Here is a 21023-nt window from a genome sequence, read left to right as displayed (position 1 = left end):
AGTTGTTCCTGCAGTGACTCTCGCGTGTTAACCGATGTGTAGAGGAGCACTTGCCCAATGGTAGGCCGTTAACCACCCCGCCTTGCAATCCCTGTTCAAGGCCCTCCACTTCGGCCTGAAATTGGCCCCCCTGTGTGTTGTGCCTGCCACCAGTGGCGGCTCATCTGCATCTACAGGGATTGCATGTGTACCCGGGCCAGTTTGAGAGTTGGGCATTGGGGACACAGGCGACCGTCAAGCTCATGACGGATCTGGGGTTCTCCATCAATTAGCCAAAGTCCTGCTTGACACCATCGCAGAACGCGCTGTTTCTAGGAGCCAGACTCCATACAGTCTCCTGCCTATCACCGAACTCGGAGGACAGGGTAGCAGCCACTCTTGGAGAACTGGCAAGCAGAGAAGGATCTTCACATCATAATGTTCTACATCAGGAAGCGGGGGGCACTCGATCCCCAGCGCTCTCCAAAGAGGCGCTGGCCTTGTGGCACTGGCCAGTCAAACAAGAGATGTTACTCATCCCTTTCACCTGGTGGGAGTCGAACACCATTGCAGACTCCCTCAGCAGGCAGTTGCGCTCCTGCCATAAGTGGGAACTTCGGCAGGACCAGGTGGACCGCATCTTCATCAAGTGAGGCAGGCCCCAGATCGTTCTGTTTGTGGTGGCAAACTCCAAATGCCAGAAATCTGCCAGCAGATTCCACCAACCGGGGTGCATGGGGGACTCGTTCTCCTTTCTGTGGGAATGCCGGTTTCTGTATGCATTATCTGTTGCTTCTCCTGCTGTGAGTCATCAATCAACTCCTACTCATCGCCCCGGGGGTGCATTTAGTACTCGGACCTTCTCAGCCTGTCAGCATCGTCCCTGGTCCCGCTGCTGGTGGTCGTGTATCTACTCAATCCTGCATCACGACCCAGGGTCACTGAACCTGAGGGCTTGTCTCCTGCTCCCCTACAGTTTGGAGGATACAAGTTGCCAGCGGACTGCAGGGAGATCCTTGCCAAAGCCAGAGCGTTGTTGACTCTTAAGTGCTACGGTCACATTTGGAAGCATTGTTGCTATGTGCTGCTGGTCGCAGAAGATCATCCCTCGGAGGGTCATGGCCCCGCAGATTCTTCATACTTGTTGTCCTTGGCCAAGGCGGGACTGTCGCACGCCTGTATCAAGGTGCATCTGGCGGCTACCTCCCACTACACCAGGTCTCCAGGAAGATCTTCTTTGGTCCCACCGTCTCGTCAAGGATTTCCTCAAAGTACTGTATTGATCTTTCCTGCCAGTGAAGGCTCCTGCTCCGGGGTGGGAACTCGGTGGTGCTGACGAGGCTCATGCGGGGGCTCCCTTTGAGCCTATGCATCAGGCCCCTCTCGTTACTCTTGTGCAAGACTGCTTTCCTTGTGGCCATCACCTCTGCCAGGAGTGTAGGTGAGATCCAGGCTCTATCCTGCTAAACGGCCTTATCTGACTTTCCCAGAGTCGAGGGTGGTGCTGCGGACGCACCCCTCGTTCATGCCGTAGGTTGTGTCAAAATTCCACCTCAACCAGTTTTAGTGTTACAAGTGTTTTTTCCGAAGCTTTAGTCACCGGCTGAAAGGGCCTTGCACTTGCTGGACGTTGCTCATGCCCTGAAGTTCTACGTGGCATGCACAAAGTTTTCGGAAGACGTCTCAACTGTTCATGAACTTTGGTCCTGTAAACCATGGGAAGGCCTTGTCCAAGGCTTCCATCTCAAGGTGGCTCTCCAACTGCATCACTCACTGTCATCGTTTGTCGAACTGACCGCTGCCTGGCCGTCAGATTCCACTCCACCAGAGTGATCGCTGCGACGACGGCCTTCCTGTCTGGTGTACCCCTGCTGGACATCTGCAGGGCTGCTACGTGGAGGTCCACGCACATACACCTTCACGAGATTCTACTGCGTCGGCAGGTATTCCAGGGAGGAGTCCAGAATAAGCCAAGCAGTGCTGCGCTACCTGTTTGCTGGAGGTGAACCTGTTCCAGAGGTAAGGATATTGCCTTCTGTGGAGCCTTGCCACCCACTATGGTTGTGTAATGTTGTACTGCTAGGTATTCGTTATTCATGAGCATATGAATCCGTGCCAGATCCCGTGCAGGAGAAGGAACAAGTTACTTACATATAACTATTGTTCTCCAGCATGGGTCTGTCATGGATTCACATGTGAACCCTCCCTCCTGCCCCCATTCTTGATCATGCTGCCACTTCACATGCTTTTCAAATCTGAAGATGGCTCACAGAGGAGCGGCTTAGGGAGAGTACCGTCATTGGCTGGGGGCAGTATGAGTACAGTGATTGGTTTAGAGGAGAAATACAGTTTGTAAGTGAAACTGGTTTTTCTTTTACCGAGGAGTCCTGGCCTGACGACTGGGAATATTCATGAGCATGTAAATCCATGCCAGACCCATGCTAGAGAACAGTAGTTACAGGTAAGTAACTTGTTCCATCTCGATTGATAAGTCGATCGTGCCATTCTTGGCCTTCTTCATAGAAGGCCAAGAAACAGCATCATAGGTCACCTTCGACCTCTAGTGATTCCATCGGCCGAGGTAATCGAATGTTCAACAAAGTTGGACTCCCCAGCAAAATGGGGTGCATTTGGTGATGAAATGCTTAAGATCATCGAGAATGCAGCCCCTAACTGCTCGAAGAGCAAGCAGAAAGACCATGACCCTGTCTATCTCCATCAAGACTAAGGTAAGTCGAAGACAAAGTCTTCGAAGCTGAGCCATAAGCCAGTACAGCATCAAGAAAAATCTCGATCAGATGAGAAATTGTCGAGGGCTTCGCCAAGTCCGGAGTCTGGTCCTTTGAGGGTTCCTTTTGAAAAACCATAAAAAGTCAACGCCCACGCCTTTGCTAACACAGTCTGCATCTGAACCAACTACGCCAGTGTTGAAGTCAACGCCAACAAAATCGGCTTCGAAGTCGTTGTCGACGATTACATCGAAGTTGTCGAAGCCAACAGTAACCCAGGAAAAGATTTTCAAACCCTTGCCAAAGAAAGATAATGAACTTTCAGATGGTAACACACCTCCATTTGGCTTACAATATTGCACCCCTAATGTGCCTAACTAATTCATCTCAGAAGAGTCTAGGTTAAAAGACTTGTATGCTAACCTTCAATCAGCAAGTGGGTTAGATACCTCTCCCGAACTGGAATTTGGTAAACCAGATCCTATTAACCACGCTGACTCATACAGGAAGCTGATGAGGCTATTGAGTTTTTAGGATGGAGCAGGCCTACTCCTTTTGAGCAGGCATTCTGACAGATATTTTGGATCAGCGTCCTCAAAGATCACATTTTGCCCTTTCACACAGCACTACAAAAAAGTCTCAGCAAATTGGGAGATACCAGAGACTGCGGCTGCAGTTAATAAAAATGTTGCAAAAAAATAGATATCCAGCAGCAACCCAGAGTACTTGACAAAACATCCAACACGAGAAGGCTTGGTGGTTCAGGCTGCTACATCCACTAAGCAATCTGCATACCTCTCTATCCCTCTTGATAGGGATAAGAGAGTGGATGCCTTGGAGAGAGAAATATTTACTGCTGGCATTAAAGTCAATTAATGCAACTTGTACCTTATCAAGGTTTACGTTTACCCTGTGGGTCTGCGTTGCTATGGCGGCTGACCACATCCTGGAAGGTGAAGAAACTGCTTACTGGCAATCATCAAGACTGGTAAGGAGGCGATGGGTGAATGCCTTCAGTTGAGTCTGGATACTGCCTACACATCAGCAGATCCATGGCAACTAGCACAGTGTTATGCAAATTTGCGTGTTTGAGGACGTCTGGATTTGCACCAGATGTGCAGTCTAGACTCCTCAATATGCCCTTTCATGTCTTGAGGCTGATACTTTGGAAAAGCTGCAGACCTCGAAAGTGGCAGCTAAATCCCTTAGCGCTGCAATTAGACCGCCTCAACACTCCTACTCTGGTTAATCTTCTTGGAGGGGGTAGGTCCTTTTGGTTCTACTCATCAATTGGAAGACAAGCCGGTCAGAGAAGATTCCCTCCTCGTGGATGAGGGAAAGGTGCTAAGCCAACCCAAGAAGCAGCAATTTTACCCTCAGCCGCCACTTCAGCTGCCTCAAAACTGCTCTGAGGCCTTGACTCGCAAGACCCCGGCAGACTTACTCGGCATCTGAGAGCATGATGGGGCATTAATTCAGATGATTGGGCACTGGGAAGTGTAGCCCAAGGTTCATGCCTTCCATTTCAAAAAAGGCCTCTGGATCATCCACCGGACAACAACTCTTTCAAAGATCTAGATCTGCTCCTTGTGCAGGAAGTTTTGACCCTGCTAGAGAACCAGTACCTATGGCAGAAAGGAGCAAGGCTTGGTACTCCCTATATTTTCTGACACCAAAAAAGGAAGGAGGATTGAAACCCATCTTGGATTTAAGAAACCTGAAAAAGTGCCTCAGGAAGGACAAGTTCCAGATGCTTGCCCTTTCCCAAATCCTTCAAGGCTGGATGGTGTCATTGGACCATCAGGATGCGATGCTTACTTTCATGTGCCTATCCATCACAAGCACTGAAAGTACCTGATGTTCGTGGTTGTCTGTTCTCATTATCAGTTTCGGGTTCTGCCTTTCGGGCTGACCTCCACCCGAGGGTTTTCACCAAGTTGATGGCAGTGGTGACAGCGAGTCTCAGGAGAGAGGGGGGATTCACATCTACCCCTACCTGGATGATTGGCTGATCGGGGCACGTTCACCCGAACAAGCCCTGGAACATCTCGGCGTAACCTTTCTCTCCCCCTTTCTCTCCAAGTCCCACATGATACCATCTCAAAGATTCTAATTTATTGGCGCAGTCCTGGATGCTTCCTCTGGGAAAGCCTCGCCACCCGAAGTGAGAGCTCAACATATTCTGCAGATGGTCACCAAATTCCAGAGTGCCCAGCATCTTCCGGCCTTTGATATTTTTGAGGTTGATCGGTCTCATGAGATCCTGTATTTTTCTGGTGCCAGAAGCTCCCCTCAGAATGAGATACCTTCAATGGATTCTCAGGACTCGATGGTCCCAATTCTCAGGCAGAATGTCACACCACCTAAATGTTCCAGGCCTAGTCTCTCCGGACCTTCTGTGATGGGGTTGCAAGGATAACATTCTCAAGTTCTCAAGGGAGAATCTTGGGAAGCCATGGCCAGAGATGGCTTTATTGACGGATACCTCAATCTCGGGTTGGGGAGCCCACACCAACGACCTGACAATCGGCTGAAAGCATAATTGAGGAGTCGTGGGCTCCCAGGACAAGGAAGGCTTATAGATCAGCATGGACAGAGTGGCATAGCTGGTGTCTGGAGAGGAACGGGCATTCCACTAGAGCAGATGTGGTGCACATAGCAAATTTCCTGGCACAATTGAAAGCGCAAGGAAAAGCTTATAGGACCATCAATGCAGCACGACCAGCGCAACATCTGCCTGTCGAAGGTCTAAAATTAGGTAAATGCCCTTTGATATGTAGGTTGCTGAGGGGCATAAAGCTTTTAAGGCCACTCTGAAGTACACGCAGAGGGATGTCAATACAGTGAGGCTATTTACAAGATGGCCTGACAATACAGAGCTATCCAGAAAGGCCCTGGCAGCCAAGGTGACAAAACTACTATCTCTCATATTGAGCGTATCGGATGAGAGAGAATTGGAGATTACCAGGAAGAAGGTATCGCCAACAGGGGTGCTGTTCGCTATTACGAGTCGGGGTGGGGGTAGAAGGTCAGAAGGGGGAGGGTTGGGGTCAGGTCAGAGCCTGTTGAGACCTTTGCTACTAAGAATGCCCTTTGCTGATCCACCAGACACTGAACATGTTGACTATTCTATGACTTAAGTTTGTGGAATTGAGCTGAATCCAATATTCGCACCCAGAGGGCCAGTCAATCGGATTCCACGGTTTGTGGGCTGAAACTTCTGATCTCAGCCTGCATTCCACGGAACCTGCTGGCTGCTTCCTCTGCCCTGCAACACCATTTCTACCACCCCCATCTCCCCTTTCTAAAAAAAAAAAAAAAAAAAAAAAAAAAAAAAATTCCAAACCCCTATGCCCTTCCCCACTTACCTGATTATTGCGGCGGTGCCTACTGCCGCTGCTTCACTGACTCTCGCTTTTCTAGACGCCATGGTATTGAAAGAGGGGCTCCGTATGGAGCCCTGCCGTCTACAACCATGGCGGCCAGCTAGCAAAGATTTTCATTCATTGAACGGGATGCGTGCATCATCCTGTTCAATGAATTAAATGTTTAGTTTGCATTTTTTTTTTTTTACACCCTGGGTTACCGCTATAGTAATCTGGGTGCTAATGGCATTAGCATCCTGTTTCAAGGGCTGGAATGAAGGTGGGGGTAACGTCCTGGTGCTCTTCATAGGCCCTTGCTTCAGTCAGACATGTAACTCAGGCTGCCCGGCCTTTGCCCTCCCCTTGCCCTCCCCAACCGCCCCCCTGCCCTGTTCAAGCCCTTGGAACGGGGTGTTAACTCTATATGGAGTTTGTGTTGTCTCGGTTACTTTGAACTTTGCATTCTTGCAGTTCTAGTTCTGCATTCTCCATTATAATACCAAGACAAAGTCGTAGAATGCAAAGCAGACACCCGTATAGAATAATCACCTACAGATTGGAATGCATCATGTTGACTAGTACCACTTGCCATAAACGCAGCACAAATTTCCCCACTCCGGTCCCGAGTAGTCTGTCAGTCCAGGGCGATTGTAAAGTCTCATGTTGAAGTCCACCATTTCCAGATGAGAGCTGGCAGATCTCAGTAAATTACTCTGCTCTTCACTTTGATCTTGTAAATCAAGGACAGCGAAAGCTTTGAGCTGGGTCATGGTTCACTTGTCCTCTTCCTTAATGCTCTCACATAGGTGCCTAAAATGACAGCAAAAAGTTAATTTTTTTTAGGGAAATTGAGAACTGAATGTGCCCATTCAGTTACATTGGGATGAGTGTGTAAAGAGGAATAGTTGGCATGTACGGTATGATCAATACCACTCCACAGCAGTCCCACCTGATACAGTACTGTACAACACGTCCTGTTTCTGTGGGTGCACGTTCCCGCTGATATAGTAGTAGACTGCTTAAGGGAATCGCAAGACCGAGGAGACGTGGCATTTCCAATACCCAGTGTCAAAGTTATGAGCTTGGTTCACGTCTCTGGGCTGATTTTAAGTATTGTGGTTATGGCAAGATAAGTAGCGCCTGATTTGCAACGGACAAGGAATACCTGTATGGTCATCTTCAAAACTGGAATCTTTAAAAGGGGTAGGATGGGAAGAGAGAAACACGAGGTGCATTAAGTCTGCAGTTCAATTGTTTCTTATAGTACTGCCTTAAGTACATGTAGCAACATTTGGCTCCTTAATCGGGCCGGTTTACATTTTCCATCGCGTGTAGGTAGAAATCACCCATGTGAAAAGGTGGTAGAACTCTGCAAGCAGCTTGAGGTGATATCAAACACACTGCATATAATCCTTAGCAGCCCAACCCAAAATGCAAACCAAAAAAATAGTGCCCCCACCTCTAGCTTGGGTTTCATTAAAGAAACCCCATTAGGATATTCAGAACCGTTACAAATGAGGAGGAAAAAAAGGTTCAAGCATACCAGATAAAATGAGCAAAGCTCTCCACACAAATTAAGCCTTGGCACATTAAGTGATGATCACATTGCAAAATACTAAGAGAATTGGTTGACCCATAGCAAACCGAAATTCAAACGAAAATTTAAAGGTGGCCCAAATAGCAGCTTCTGTTTTTAAAGGTTTTCATGTTTAAGTTCTATAGTAATTAAAAAGTTACTATTTGTCGAGGGGGGAGCTAAAACATGGTGTTGGATGTCAGCCTCTGAACTTGTGCACTTTGATTTGTGGGTGGAATGCTTCCAGTTACCATGCATTGATTTTGTGGCAGATCCACTTGCCCACCAAGCCATGAGACCAACTCCTGTCCAGTGCATATATAAACTTCAACCAACTGCTACCCCCTCTCTCCCATATTTACGAAAGTTGGATTTTGTTACCTTGGAAGTTTACGTCCAAACTGTTTTTGTTTTACCAGTGCTGTAACCATGAACCCTGCAAAAACATTGAGGGTTAAAAGTTCAGCATAAGTCACAATGCGTTTGGCTTGCACCTAACCATGTGCATTGGCAGCATGGTCTGTTTAACACCACACCATGGAGATGTGTAGAGAGGTGCTGTTAGATTTATTGTAGTCCTGTCCGTTGTTGGGAGGGTAAGGAGTGGACTCCATCACCACAACCAATGGTCTTGAATCTGGTGAAAAAAACTCATTGTGTCAACCGACATGACAAATGTCGATGGCCACTACTGTATCGGACTAGGTTTGTTTAATTATTGAACATGGTGAAGTAACTCCTGGGTTGTATATGCCTTACACGTGATTATTAATGTTGCCAGGGACTGTTATGCTTTTCTTGACAGGACCCACACTGGTTATTGTAGATTGCGTTGATGTTTTGATGCTTACCAAAAGGGAGTAACATCTTGGGAAGGCATTGGCTTTGAGGCACTAGTGAGTGACATTGTTGTAACCGGTTAAATGTTCTGCCTAGGGAATATTCAGTTAGACTTGCTTTCCTTGCAGAAGGTCTGTTCTGTGGAGACGTTGCAGAACTATATAGCATCGCAGTGATGCTGCACTTCAGTCAAAGTAGGTGAGGCCTGTGGTTGTGCGGCTCTGCTTCACCAAAGTGTGCTGACATTGGTCCAGTTAACCCCCTACTGCAAGGATTGGAGCTTGTGTGGAAACTGACTTGCAACTCATCTGTTAGCCCCTACGCTTCACACTAGACCACTGAAGGACTAAATGATTACCGGCCTTATTAGTGGTGCAGTTCCATCCTCAAAGCTGTGAATCCATCAAATGTCAGTTTTTGCAAAGTCTAACTTAGTGAAGGTTTACACCCATAAGTGGCAGAGAGTTTTGGCTGCTGGAAAACTAATTCAGAAGAGTTGTTGTACATTAAGAACTTGACTAAGATACAATCTCATTATTTTAAGGCAATCTTAGAATGGGCACATAGCAATCTATTGTATCCTGCTAAGCCCACTTTTTACCGGATGAGGGTTCCACTGTATCTTTGCTGGTTTTTCTGGATTTTGGACTTTATTTTCCATCCTACCCAGGCTTGATACAAAGCTTGACTGAGTGTGGCCATGTTTTTATGTACTCGGTTTTATGAGTCCTTAAGACTCCTGAGGCAGGCGTACCACATATCAAGGGTAAAAATGCCAATATGCAAGCCAGGCATGAAGACACTCGCCCCCTTGATTCTTGACTTGCATGCATGCAGCACAACATTTCTTAATAGCCAAGAGTCCATGTTTTGAACCCTGCTAATAGTATCACAGAGAAGAGACTCCCTCTGTTAGCCATGTGGCTAGCAGGGTGGCGGCTGATTTGATGACCACAGCTGGGGCCACAGCTTCAGAGAGCAGTGGCCTTTAAGCAGAAGCTCCTGACAGTTACTGTATCGCTGGATCCAGAAGTGGGAGCCCCTTTGCAGCCATGACTCTGAAGAAAGTGTTCCAAACCAACTGAGGTGTGGTCCCAGACTTCAGGCAAATTGGATCCAATTCCCCAGTCTGGAAAGCTCCATTGGCCAGTGCTGCCACTTGTCCTGTAACTGCATGGCCACTCGTTCCTCTTTCTGTGGCTAGCTCCTCTCCGGTGTGACTTTGTAATAACTCTGGTGCTGCTCTTTCAGGGAAGAGCGATTTATGGAATAAAAGCTTGCATTCCAGTCTCATCAATCGGAGGTCTTCCTTAGAAGCCAAATCATTTGCTAAATGATGACGTGGGAACTGTATACAGACTACTGCAGAATCTCTGCCATTCAGCTCCTCTCTCTTGGACCCCGACCTGGGAACTACTATCTCAACTATTCAACAGTGATCGCCTTTAGAAACCACCGATCAGCTGATGCAGAACTGCTTTTTTGGACTCTGGATATTGCTCTCCAAACTTATTCTGTTGACAAGTTCTTTCTTCGCTTAAATCTTCTCTTCATCACAAAGGGTGTCCAGTCACCACCTTCCACTGGATTTCCAGAAAGTGCTGCTTACGACAGTTCCGCAGAAGGAAATACTCTCTGCCAAAGACTACGCTAAATGGTACAACTGGTCTCCCTGGAATGAATACGAAAAGTGATTTAGTTGCTATTCACTTACCTCCAGATCTCAGCCAGCCCACCCTCCTATTAATGTATGGATGTTTTATAGTCGACATCTGGAAATGCCTGCATTCTTCAAGAAGTCACTAAAGCACATCTTGGATCCATGCACTGACTTGACCTGGTTCCTTTCAGCAATGTACAAGTACATGCTGTGGGGTACATTTACTCACCCAGCAGAATTCCCCTCCATCACCAAGCTGCAATTGAAAAGTACCAGCAGAATGGCTGCGCTGGTTCCTTTGAGCACTATTACCTCGCATCAAAACTGCGTTTTGCAGCTACAAAAATGACTGCGCTGTCTTTGCCAAGCACCTATTGAGCAAGATGGAACATGGAACACCACGAGACAGGCTGCCAGTGTGTTTCTTATGTGCACCAAAGAAAAGAATTGAAAAGCAGCGCTGCTTTGTTGCTAGATCAAAATTTCCCATTGAAAAAGGAAATATTTTACATTTAAAGTGATTGCGCCTGATGCTCTTTTTCATCTGTTCAACAGTACACAGTTGGTTCAGGGAGACCCAGCTATACCGAGCCATATTCGGGTTGTGCTCCAGCGGAAGAAAGCACTTCTCACTGAATGACAGGCTGTTTCAGGCAAGATCTGTGAAATAACAAAAACTTCACTCTCAGCCGTATGGAAAACGCTTGACTTTTTGCTACAAAATATCAGATAAACTCTTCAAAAGAAGCCCTGTCTCTCTGTGCTTATGTCAGTTTCAGTGGACATTTGACTTGAACAGATTTCTGTGTATGAGAAAATGACTAGGGCTACAAATAATGTTAGAACCTAGATGTAAGAGAAAACCGCATTTGAAAGTGACATCCCAGCTGAATTAACCCACGTGTAAAAAGAGTTGCTTTTTGCAGACAAGAAAAAGATCTGCTTAAAAGTGAAATGTTGAATTAGGCCTGTCCTTGCATAGAAATGTGAGGTGGGATTGTTTGAAAACATATATGGGATGTTTTTATTTCAACAGACTTGCTTCTGGTTCAGACAAAAATAAGTAAATCAATAAGTGCATTTACTGTGGAACCAGCAAGACTGGTTTTTCCTGGCCTGGCTTCAAGGGACATTTGCTTTCTGGGAACAGGAGCTACCTTCTCCCAAATGGCCAGACCCTTGGAAACTATGAATGGACCAAGAGGAAGCATCTCATACGCTCATTACTGTGTCTGTGCTTCTGCCTGATACAATGGCTTTCTAGGACACTTAAGTGTGAAATTTCAAGTTGCCCCTCCCCTCAGATTAAACTAGAGAGCTTCAAAGACAAACTCTGAGGCAGCACAGGGCTAAACTGACATTTGGTTGTGGCCTGGAAAGAAATGACCATATTTGGAAGACCAAGGCCAGCCCATCTGGCTCAAGACTATTTTAATTAATAAACTTTAAGACTGTTATTTCTGTGACGGAACAACACAGTAATGCAAAGGTTTTACAGTTTAAATGCAATTGTTGTGGCCTTAAATTGAGACGTGGTAGATTTCTCTAGCATGTTGGGGACGGAAATGGCAGAAAATTGTACATTCTGAGGAAAGTGTATATGGTGCCACTGTGAAATTCAATTAATATGCCTTGTGATAATAGGTATACATGTGTAAAATTATAGAATGTTAGGTAAAATATTTCCCACTGCAAATGGCGAAAGATTAGAAGGGCGAAACAAAGTCCTACACATTTGGGAGTGAGGTTATGCTGTGTGGAATATGTAATTTACCTATATGATTTGCGAAAGCACCACAACTGTAAAAATGTGCAATTTATGTCAAAACATATTTTTGGCAAAATTAACTGTGGGAGGGCCTGGCATAGTAAACCCACGCCAGAACACTCATGTCATGTCTCTAAAGTCCAACCGGCTGACAGGAATGCGTTAACAAACCCTGACCAATCCAGTTGTTCAGAGGCATGTCCAGCCAAAGCCTGCCCACATGGTAAACCCGGTGATGTCACCCCGCCTTTATAAAAGGGGGAAGCTCGGAGACAAAGGACACTCTTCTAAATTTTCCATCTCCTGATATTCCATATTCATCCTGCCAGATTCTACTGCCAGGCCAGAAAATAGCTGATCCTATCCAGGCAGAACCACCCTTCAGAACTAAACCCCATAAAAATCCCACTAACTCAGGGAGAAAGGGGAAAAGGCTGTCATACCCTTTTTTAGAGTATCCTGTGACCAGACCAGCTTTTTGCCCCACTACCGGCATGCCGCTGTGCCGTGACCAGACCGGCCCGGCGGTTTTCTGCTAGGAGAGCTCTGCCGTGGTGCCGTGACCAGATCCTTTGAGGCCAGAAACCTAGTGGGCTGTCCCAAAACCCAAACTCCAGCGCTGATTGTATCTCCAAATCCCATAGCAGCACATAGTATACCCCAATTTGATACCTTGTCTTGGTTCCATTCTCCAAGTAATCCCATCTATACCCTGATAACTTGTTTAAGATCTGAATCCTCTGTGTATTCTGAACCTTGATTTTCTAGTGTTAGTGAGATTATTTCACTCCTGTCATTTGTAAATCCTTAGTACTATTTTGTTTAAATTCTCTCTGAAAAGAGGCACACTGCATGAAGGGTTACAACTGCAGCATAACTTTTCTATTCATGGGTGGCATTTCTCTATTCTAGCCACTAAATCTAGTTTAAGTGAAACTTATCCTTTCCTTTCCAAACTGATTTTCTCTGTTAACTGCTTTTATTTTTAAAACCGAATTTGTTTTCCCCTTGAGAATCTCATCCTGTCATTAAGTTAGTCACTCTTTCACTTGCATATTATCCCTGTGATGTGCATCTGTCATCCAGCATAAAAACCGCATTCCAATTGTGTCTATTTCACCCATTTTTCAAACCGTTTTGATGTTTAAAACTGTAAAAAGAATAAAAATGAAATTTTCCAACGTGTGATTTGACTGCACTGTTTTCATTTCACAGTTGATTTTGAACTGTATGCCTGTTAGTATCTTGCCTTATAATTGCTAGTGTTCTTAGATCCCTGATACTGTTAGAACTCCTATTTACCTCAGTCATTTAACCGTGCATTAAATTAAATATTTAGTAATTCCGAGCGCTATTTATACAATTGCAAAGGTTTTGAAGTCTGCTGCCTATTATTCCTGACTCCTTGCTGCTGCTTTCTATCCACTCAAAATTCGATTAATGGGGGTTTGAGGGAGCTTTCAAGGGGGAAATCCTAACTCTGGTCTATCTACCCGAACAGTAAAATTGCTCATACTTATAACATATCCAAAGCACAGATGAATAAGGTCAACAAAGTGTATTTCATTTTACATTGTAGTTATCACCCCATTGGTGATTGATGCCTAATATTAAAATTGTGTGATTTTCTTTGAACTTAAAATAAATATTGTATTACCACCCACTGGCCTGGTTTATTGTCCATTGTGACCCGGTGTATTTGTAAAAGGGGCTGCGAGTTGGGTTGGGTGCCAGCTCAATACGAATTCTAGGCAATTGTGTGCTACCTCGTCTAAGGGCAAGAGTCCTGGTCTGGTGTGTGATGCCCGATTGGAATCCTTAACGCCATTCACCTATAATGCTTAGAAGTCCAGAGCGGGGCTTAAATTGTCTTTTTTTTTTCTGATCCAACTGCATGAGTAATCATGCACTTAATTCCACAACCAACCTCCCTTTACCCACAATCCCGTTGTCTCTTGCTGTTTTTCTGTGAATGCGTACATTTTCATCTTGCTGCTTTACAAAGTTTACTTACCTGTTATTGTGTTTTAGCTCTTGCCTTTTCTTATATCAAATTCTATTTTCATAGAAACCTAGTGTGGCCGTTCTCTCCTTTTTAGTATTCATGAGAAGTGTTAAGTACTCTAGTCCACCTCCTGAGACTTGGACCTGGGCTGCTCTTCCATATTACCAATTGGGGAGCCTTGTGAGCTAGCATGTATCACTGACACACCAAAGTTTGGTAGACCTAGATCGAGACCCTGACTACCGCGCTTAAGGAATATCAACCATACACACTCCCAGCTATGCTCATTCTGAAACCTAAGGGACTACCATTCAAGGCCATTGGTGGAATGGTGGAGAGCATAAGAGTCTTTGATACTCTTCTTTGTGTCAACATTGAGAAATGTGATTGGGGTGGGGGATGTCAGAACTGTATGATTTGATTGAGAATGTAAGTCTCAATTTGGGCCAAAAAACAATATAGTACTAGAGTGCTGTAATGAAAAGTTGGGTGGAGTATGTCGTACCCTTGAGGGGTCTGGCTGCTTATGTGAATTTGAGGGGCTGGTCTGATGCTGCTACAGTAGAACAAATAAAGAATGCTTGCTGTTAATTAACTACTATATTTCCGGAACAAGGTGTTGGTATGGCATGAATGGCAAATGGTAAAGCAATCAATTAAGTACTGTGATTGCTATGAAAGCAAAAACAAAATGAAGTTGAGTAAGGCTTTAGTAGTGGAAAACTAGGAGAGGACCAGAGTTTATGGGAAATTGGTAAAGCGGGTCAAGTGTGCAGGGTAGTCTTTTCCTGACAATGGTTGAACACAGCTATGGTGAACCAAGAAAGACCTGGCAAAGGATGAACATGCTGGCAGGTTTTCCCTCCATTTTATGTTGGTGTGGGCTTGCATAGGGAGAAATGAGCGGTTCTATGTGAAAAGACTTAATTTTAAATGTCTCAAGAGAAAATCACTGATTTACAATGCCAGATTTTCTTTTGATCGTAAAATCAGCATTGTAAAATACTTTCTCTTGAGACCTTTAGAATTAGTTGCTAATAGCTGGGGTGTTTCAACCCCTCAGCCCCCCCACCCCAATTGTTCCCACCCGACCCAAACATGCATGCATACATACAACACCCATCAGCACCCGCACTTTTCCCCGTTCTCCTCGTCCAGTGCTTCCGGGTTCCGACATGCCAGTCAGCCCTTGCGTGCAGTAGTGTGTGGCAGGGGCGTGGCAGTTCCATTTAGAAAGACTGCTCCATGCGGTAACGGAGCGATCTTTCTAAATCATTTTTTTTGGTGAAAAGATCTTTAAAAAAAATCTTTTAGCCTACAACGAAATAAATGTGAGTTGGAGGTGCTGTGTTTAGCCTAAATCATATGGAGGGGCCCTGATTGTTATTTGGGGATATGCTATGGTGACTTGTGTAACCAACACTGGCCTGAGAATAGGGAATTTGCTCTTGGTGAGTTAGGGATTTTGCATACTAGGGAGGACAAAACAATGCTAATTGGGCATTGGGTTGAATCCGAATTCGGCTCATATTTATGAAAGACTGAGATTTATGAGCAGTTCCCTGAAGTATTCACTGAGCAATTGGAGAAATTGAAGGGATTTAATTGCTGTATTGTTTTGGAAAATGGGCCTGGCCATTGGTACATAGGGTGCAGCATATACTTCGCTATTATGAAAAATTCTTTACAAAAGTAGTTGGCTAGGCTTCAACAGCAAAACACCATTAGGAAGATGTAAGAGTTCATAAGCATTCTGTGCATCCCATGACTACTCTTAGTCATTCTGATTAGCCTGCAATGACTGTTGGAAAGAGCATTATAGTCCTTCAGGTTCACAGCACTGAGATGGATACAAACTCCTTTAGCTTTATCCCTCTTGGTCAAATAGAGCTTCGTCCCCAAAGTTCAGTACGTGGCTGAAGTCCTCGCTGAATGTATTAATTGCCATTGACTTTGAAAAATGGATTCTTAACTTTATTGGTGTCCCCAGTTTTATTGCTCATGAGATGGGGGGGGGGGGGTGGGAAGCTTTCTATGCGTTGACCCGAAAAGACGTCGTTTTTTTTATTTTATTTTTTTGCACCTTGCATGCAGGGCTACACTGGCGTATAGGGCAATGCCCGAATTGCAGACCCAACATGTTAGTGTGGGCAAGTTTGCTCAGTTGCTACACTGTGCTGCTAGTATTTTGGGCTAGTGTTGATGAGCGCATATTCTTTCAAATATACCAACACATTTTACCAAAGACCTTCCCCTAGAACAGTGCTCAAGATTTGAAGTGGGAGTATTTTGTCCCCTTTTTTAAAAATGTTTTAAAAGCTGGGAGTAAAATGATTTTTTTAGGGTGTAAACCTGCAAGTCCCACTCAAAAGTGAGTATTTAATAAGCGAGGAAACATGTATGAACTGTAAAACAGAAATGAGTTGTAATAAATTTCTTTGCACCTAGTTCATGCACAATTAAGACACATTTTTGCCTTTTCAAATTAGGTCTGGTCAAAACATATCCATGGAGCTGTGTGGATGACAGTGGGGGTCGGCTTCTCCGTGCCTCCTGTTTTTTTTTGTTGTTTTTTCGGTTTTTTGCATTTTTCTATCTCCTTTTTATTTTTGGGAATATTTGCCTAATTTTAGGGTGTAAAAATGTCTGATACACCTATCTGTAGAGCTGCCCTTGGGTACTTTTCAGTCTGTTATGAAAGGAATAAAATGCCATTTGCGATAATGGGCCACTTTTTCATTTGTGCCCGACTCAATTGTTCCCCAGTCCGATCTTTGCTACAAGCAGTGAATTTGCTTCAGAGGGCAAGGAGCTGTGGGAGGCAAGAGAGGACGCTAGTGGTTTGAATGAGAAGGAGCAACTGTGAAACCCCTCACACTTGTGACCAAAGGCAGGGACTTGGGTGGAAATTCCCTAACTTCATGCCTTGCTGCAGCTGTGTCCTCGAATGAACCACTACGCTGCAGGCTGGCGACGGAGCTCTTTCAGTTTTAATCTTTTTTTTTTTTCCCGATAAAGATTTGTGACGGTCTTGGGTTTTTTTCTACCACATTACCATGCTGCCATCTGGGTCCCAAAACCTACCTGGTATTAAAAATCCTGTATACTTGTGGGCGTGGTGGATATAACAATGGAACCTCTGTGCGCACAGAGAATCGAACAATGCGCCTTGTGGGTTTTCCCTTTTTGGGTTCTATTTACGAAATACGAAAGGGAAAAAAACCCTCAAAGCATGGCGAAGGAACACAGTGGACATTTAAAAAAAAATAGCTCTGCTTCTTTTGCGCTTTTTTATTGAAACCTTCGTGGAGGGACATTCTCGCCAGGAAGTGTTTGTATTCCAGTGGTGTAGCTGAGCCAGACAGCTCTGCGGCAGAATGCTCTAATTTTAGCTCCTCGGTTGCCATTTTTATCCTGTAAAAATATTCATCAGCATCTGCGTGACAGGCCATCAGTTTTTATAAATGCGCTCGAAACCAGACCCCCCCCCTCCCTTCTTTTCAAACCCAAACCTCCTTTCTTGTCTTTTTCTGCTCTGCAGAAGACTGAGCTCCTTACATTGTGGCGACAACAAAGAAGGGCTTTTGATATCAATTCATGCGCAGAATCCTTCCATTCCCGATCTTTGGCGTCATACGCGCCGTGCTCTTTTTTTATTTTTTATTTCCCCCCCTTCTACACCGTACGCTTTCTCTTCTATACGCCTGCTTACGCACCACCGCATGGTATTTAAGGTCTGAACATTTCAAAGGCATGATGACGAAATTTGCGAGGTGTATAGTAGTGGGGTTATGTCATGCGATTTTAACGGCTCCCTGCCTGAGCTTCTCACCCCCCACTGCCGAGATCTCACTCGGTTATGGCAACAGCTCACAGAAACACAAGCATTGGCGAAGCCATTAGGATTTGGGGCTTTTTTTCTCGGAATGGGATAGACCTCCCTGCTAGAACGGTACTACATACAGCTGGGGATACGATTGCTGTGCCTGGCAAATGCCGTGGCGAACCAGAAGTAGGACTTGACTCTGTGACATCATATTAAAGGATTTGCATTATCGTCACTTAGAATTAGTCTTGCATCTTGGCCAGCTTCAAAGACAATACGAAAATAAAAAAAATACCAAAACTCAAGGGTCGTTTAGTCGGGAGGAGTCAAAACAAAGTCCCTAGCCCAAACCCTCTCTCACTCACTCACTCACACGTTTAACAACTAAGTTACTTGACTGCTGCTACCTCTGTTTGGATAGAAAGTTCTTCAGGTGCCACTGTAATGGTTAAAGGTTTTAAAACGTTCAAAATAGTTTTACTTGAGGTATTTCAGTCTTTCTATTGACACCTGTGTGCCTTTTTCTATTGGTTTACACTACTACGGAGTGTTTGTTCCCTTCCAGGGCTTCACATTCTTATCACTCCACTCAGGGTATTTCTCTCGTTTCTCTTTCATCCCTGTTCCAGGGTATATTCACTCTTTCCCTATTCTGGGCTATCGTGATTCTTGTTCCCCTCACTTGGGGTAGCTTCACTTTCTCTCCTTCTCTTGACTGTCAACCCCGTGTTCAGCGTGGGGATAACCCAAGAGAAGGGAACAAGTATCTTATGCAACACTTTCAAACTGGGCTCACCCCTTCTTGCCACTTTCCCTCCCAGGAGCAGGCAGGCTGCCCACAGTAGTTCTTCACTGAGGGAACGTTGGGTTGCCTAACCCCCTCCATAGGCAAGCATGGGCTGCCTGCCTTGCAGATTCTCTGGTCTCCTGGATCAGAGGGGCATGGGCCTCATCTCCCCCTTTGGGTTTGGCTGGGCTCTCTTGTGTTTCTCTCTTCAGTATAGCAAGGTAGCTATCGGGTACAAGGCAGCCTTCCTTCCCCTGCTTTAGGCCTCTTCTCCACTGCTTTCTCTTAATAAACAAGACAGGGAACCAGTCCCCAGCTGAGACAACTTGCAACTGAGCTGGATCTCCTGTTGTTCAGTCCTTCCTTACCCTAGCCGACAGCTGATTGGCTGAACTGTCCAGCTTCACCATTGGTGGAAGTAATGCGTAATGCTTACATCTTATCCTCCCAGGGTAGGTCCTCACGTATTGGTCAGTTTGAATGATAGTTGAGCCAATTAGGAATCCCAATTAACTCTCCTATGTGAGTGCTCTGCTCCAGTTTATCTAGTTGATGGTAGGTATGGCGCTCTGTGTTCCTCTGGCTTTCCGGAAGGTTTTATTTTAGTTCACCATGTCTTTGTGGTGTTTGAAGTTATTTCACACGTTCAGATTATATTTATTCACAGTCCTTAGTAGGGACTTGAACCCGGGTCTTCTACATGGAAGGTATTGGCTCTACCACTCTATTTCAGCAGTGCTGCTCTTTAGTGGTGAGGGAGGCTGAAGTCTTTTTTCCTGCAGCTGACTACGTGTTGCCAGGTTGATCAGGTGCTCCTCTCCTTCACAGGATTTCAGAGATGGTATCAGTAAGTCGAGAAAAAAATCTTGATTCAGGCACCTTTTGGTTCAGACATTTTATTACACCAGTCGCTCATTTACAGCTGCAATTAACCATTAACTCTCACGAGACTGTGCTTGGAAATAACCCTGACAGGCCAAGGTTTGATTTTTCTGCTTCATTAAGTCCTCTTGGAGATCCCAGGAGGATGTGTTTGGGCGGTGAAGGGTAGGCAGTGGGCGCAAATGACCATAGAGATTAGCATGGCCATTGACCAGATTCTTAAGGACCTTGCATTCATTGTGTCCTTTTCCTAGTCTATACGCAAGTCATACAAACAATTCCCACTGATTTTCAGAAGTATCGCATCGCATCACAGGTAATAAGCTATGTGATGAAGTGACAAAAAGCTGAGGTGACTGTTTTAGCAGAACTGGAGGTCCACATTGAGTTGACTATCTGGTCTGGTTATGTGCATTCGTGTTAATACAGATTTGAGGTAACTGTGAGCCGATCATGGTGGTCCGTTAATCATTTGGATATTAAAGGCGGCTCTAAGAGACCCAGCATTTTCGTTGCTCAGGCGTGGGGGTAAGACGCTAGTAATAGAGTGCAGGCTGAGAGGCAGAGAACAAGTCACAGGGCACTTGTCATGAGGTGGTCCGATGAACATTTGCTGGAAGCAATGCAGGGAAGTTGTAATGAGCACTTGACCCACAAGGAGCTATGAAGTCAGGGAGACCACTCGATCATAAAGCACTAGCAGGACTGAGGAGTACAAACATGTAATAGATGCAGAGAACGTGGAAAGGTGGTTATCGGTACTTGTTTGGATCAAGTAAGTGTTCAGACCCAAGAAGTGCTATATATAAATACACGGTGCAAAAGTGCAAGTTTAAAGCTACCATCCAGTCATCATAAGTCCAAAGAATTGAGAAGAAAGTAATGCAGAACATTTGTGATGGCAACTCTAGGACAGAGGTAAGTTGACATAATGCTGAAGGGATGTGTTGTCAAACGAGCAGCCATGAAACCGGAGGTATCCAACCTATAGTTTTTAACCCCAGCCTACACTACTAATAATGTTAGAATGCTTTTATTGCAAGGTTACCCTTGCAGAGCTGGTGGTCCTGAATAAAAGATCAGTTATGCAGTGCACTGACTGGCACAATGCAACCTGAAAGTGTTTGGCCATTCACTTTCTTTTTTGTTTTACCTCCAATGTCTGGGACGGCTGTTTGGTGCTCTTTTGATGGTCCCTGTGATGGAGAGGTCGCCATCCCTTACCATTTTACTATGCTGGACATCAGGTAGTGTTCACTAGTGGTCTTTCTATTTGGAAAGTTTCATTTGGTTTCTAATCGATGCAGGTACTGACCTTTTCAGTTTTTGCACATTTATGGAACATCTGATGCAGCTATTATAGTGGCATATTCCAGGGATCGAAATAAGGATTTGAGCTGGAGCTAAATGTAGCTCCAGGGTTTCTGGCATTACCTGGTGAGCAGAGGCTACCTCTGGGTAACCAGGCACTCGCTCATATGGTTGAAGGAATGTAGTTTACATGTGGAAGTATTTGGTATGTTATCCAATATTTCTACTGCGCCCATCACCACCATAGTGGTCTTACAGCACCCGGCTTTGTCTGAAAGCTGGAATATTGTGATGA

At 45.1% G+C, this 21023-nt stretch overlaps 1 protein-coding gene across 1 annotated transcript in view; it reads left to right on the top strand.

Moving 5' to 3' along the window:
* HSD17B12 (hydroxysteroid 17-beta dehydrogenase 12) overlaps nucleotides 1-21023 on the top strand; it is a 1764331-nt gene that overhangs the window by 95336 nt on the left and 1647972 nt on the right. The gene's annotated exons all lie outside the window — the stretch shown is intronic.

The sequence above is a fragment of the Ambystoma mexicanum genome, chromosome 11 (assembly GCF_040938575.1).
Source record: "Ambystoma mexicanum isolate Mex_15411 chromosome 11, UKY_AmexF1_1, whole genome shotgun sequence".
Classification (NCBI taxonomy): domain Eukaryota; kingdom Metazoa; phylum Chordata; class Amphibia; order Caudata; family Ambystomatidae; genus Ambystoma; species Ambystoma mexicanum.
This window is presented reverse-complemented; position numbering and strand designations above follow the sequence as displayed.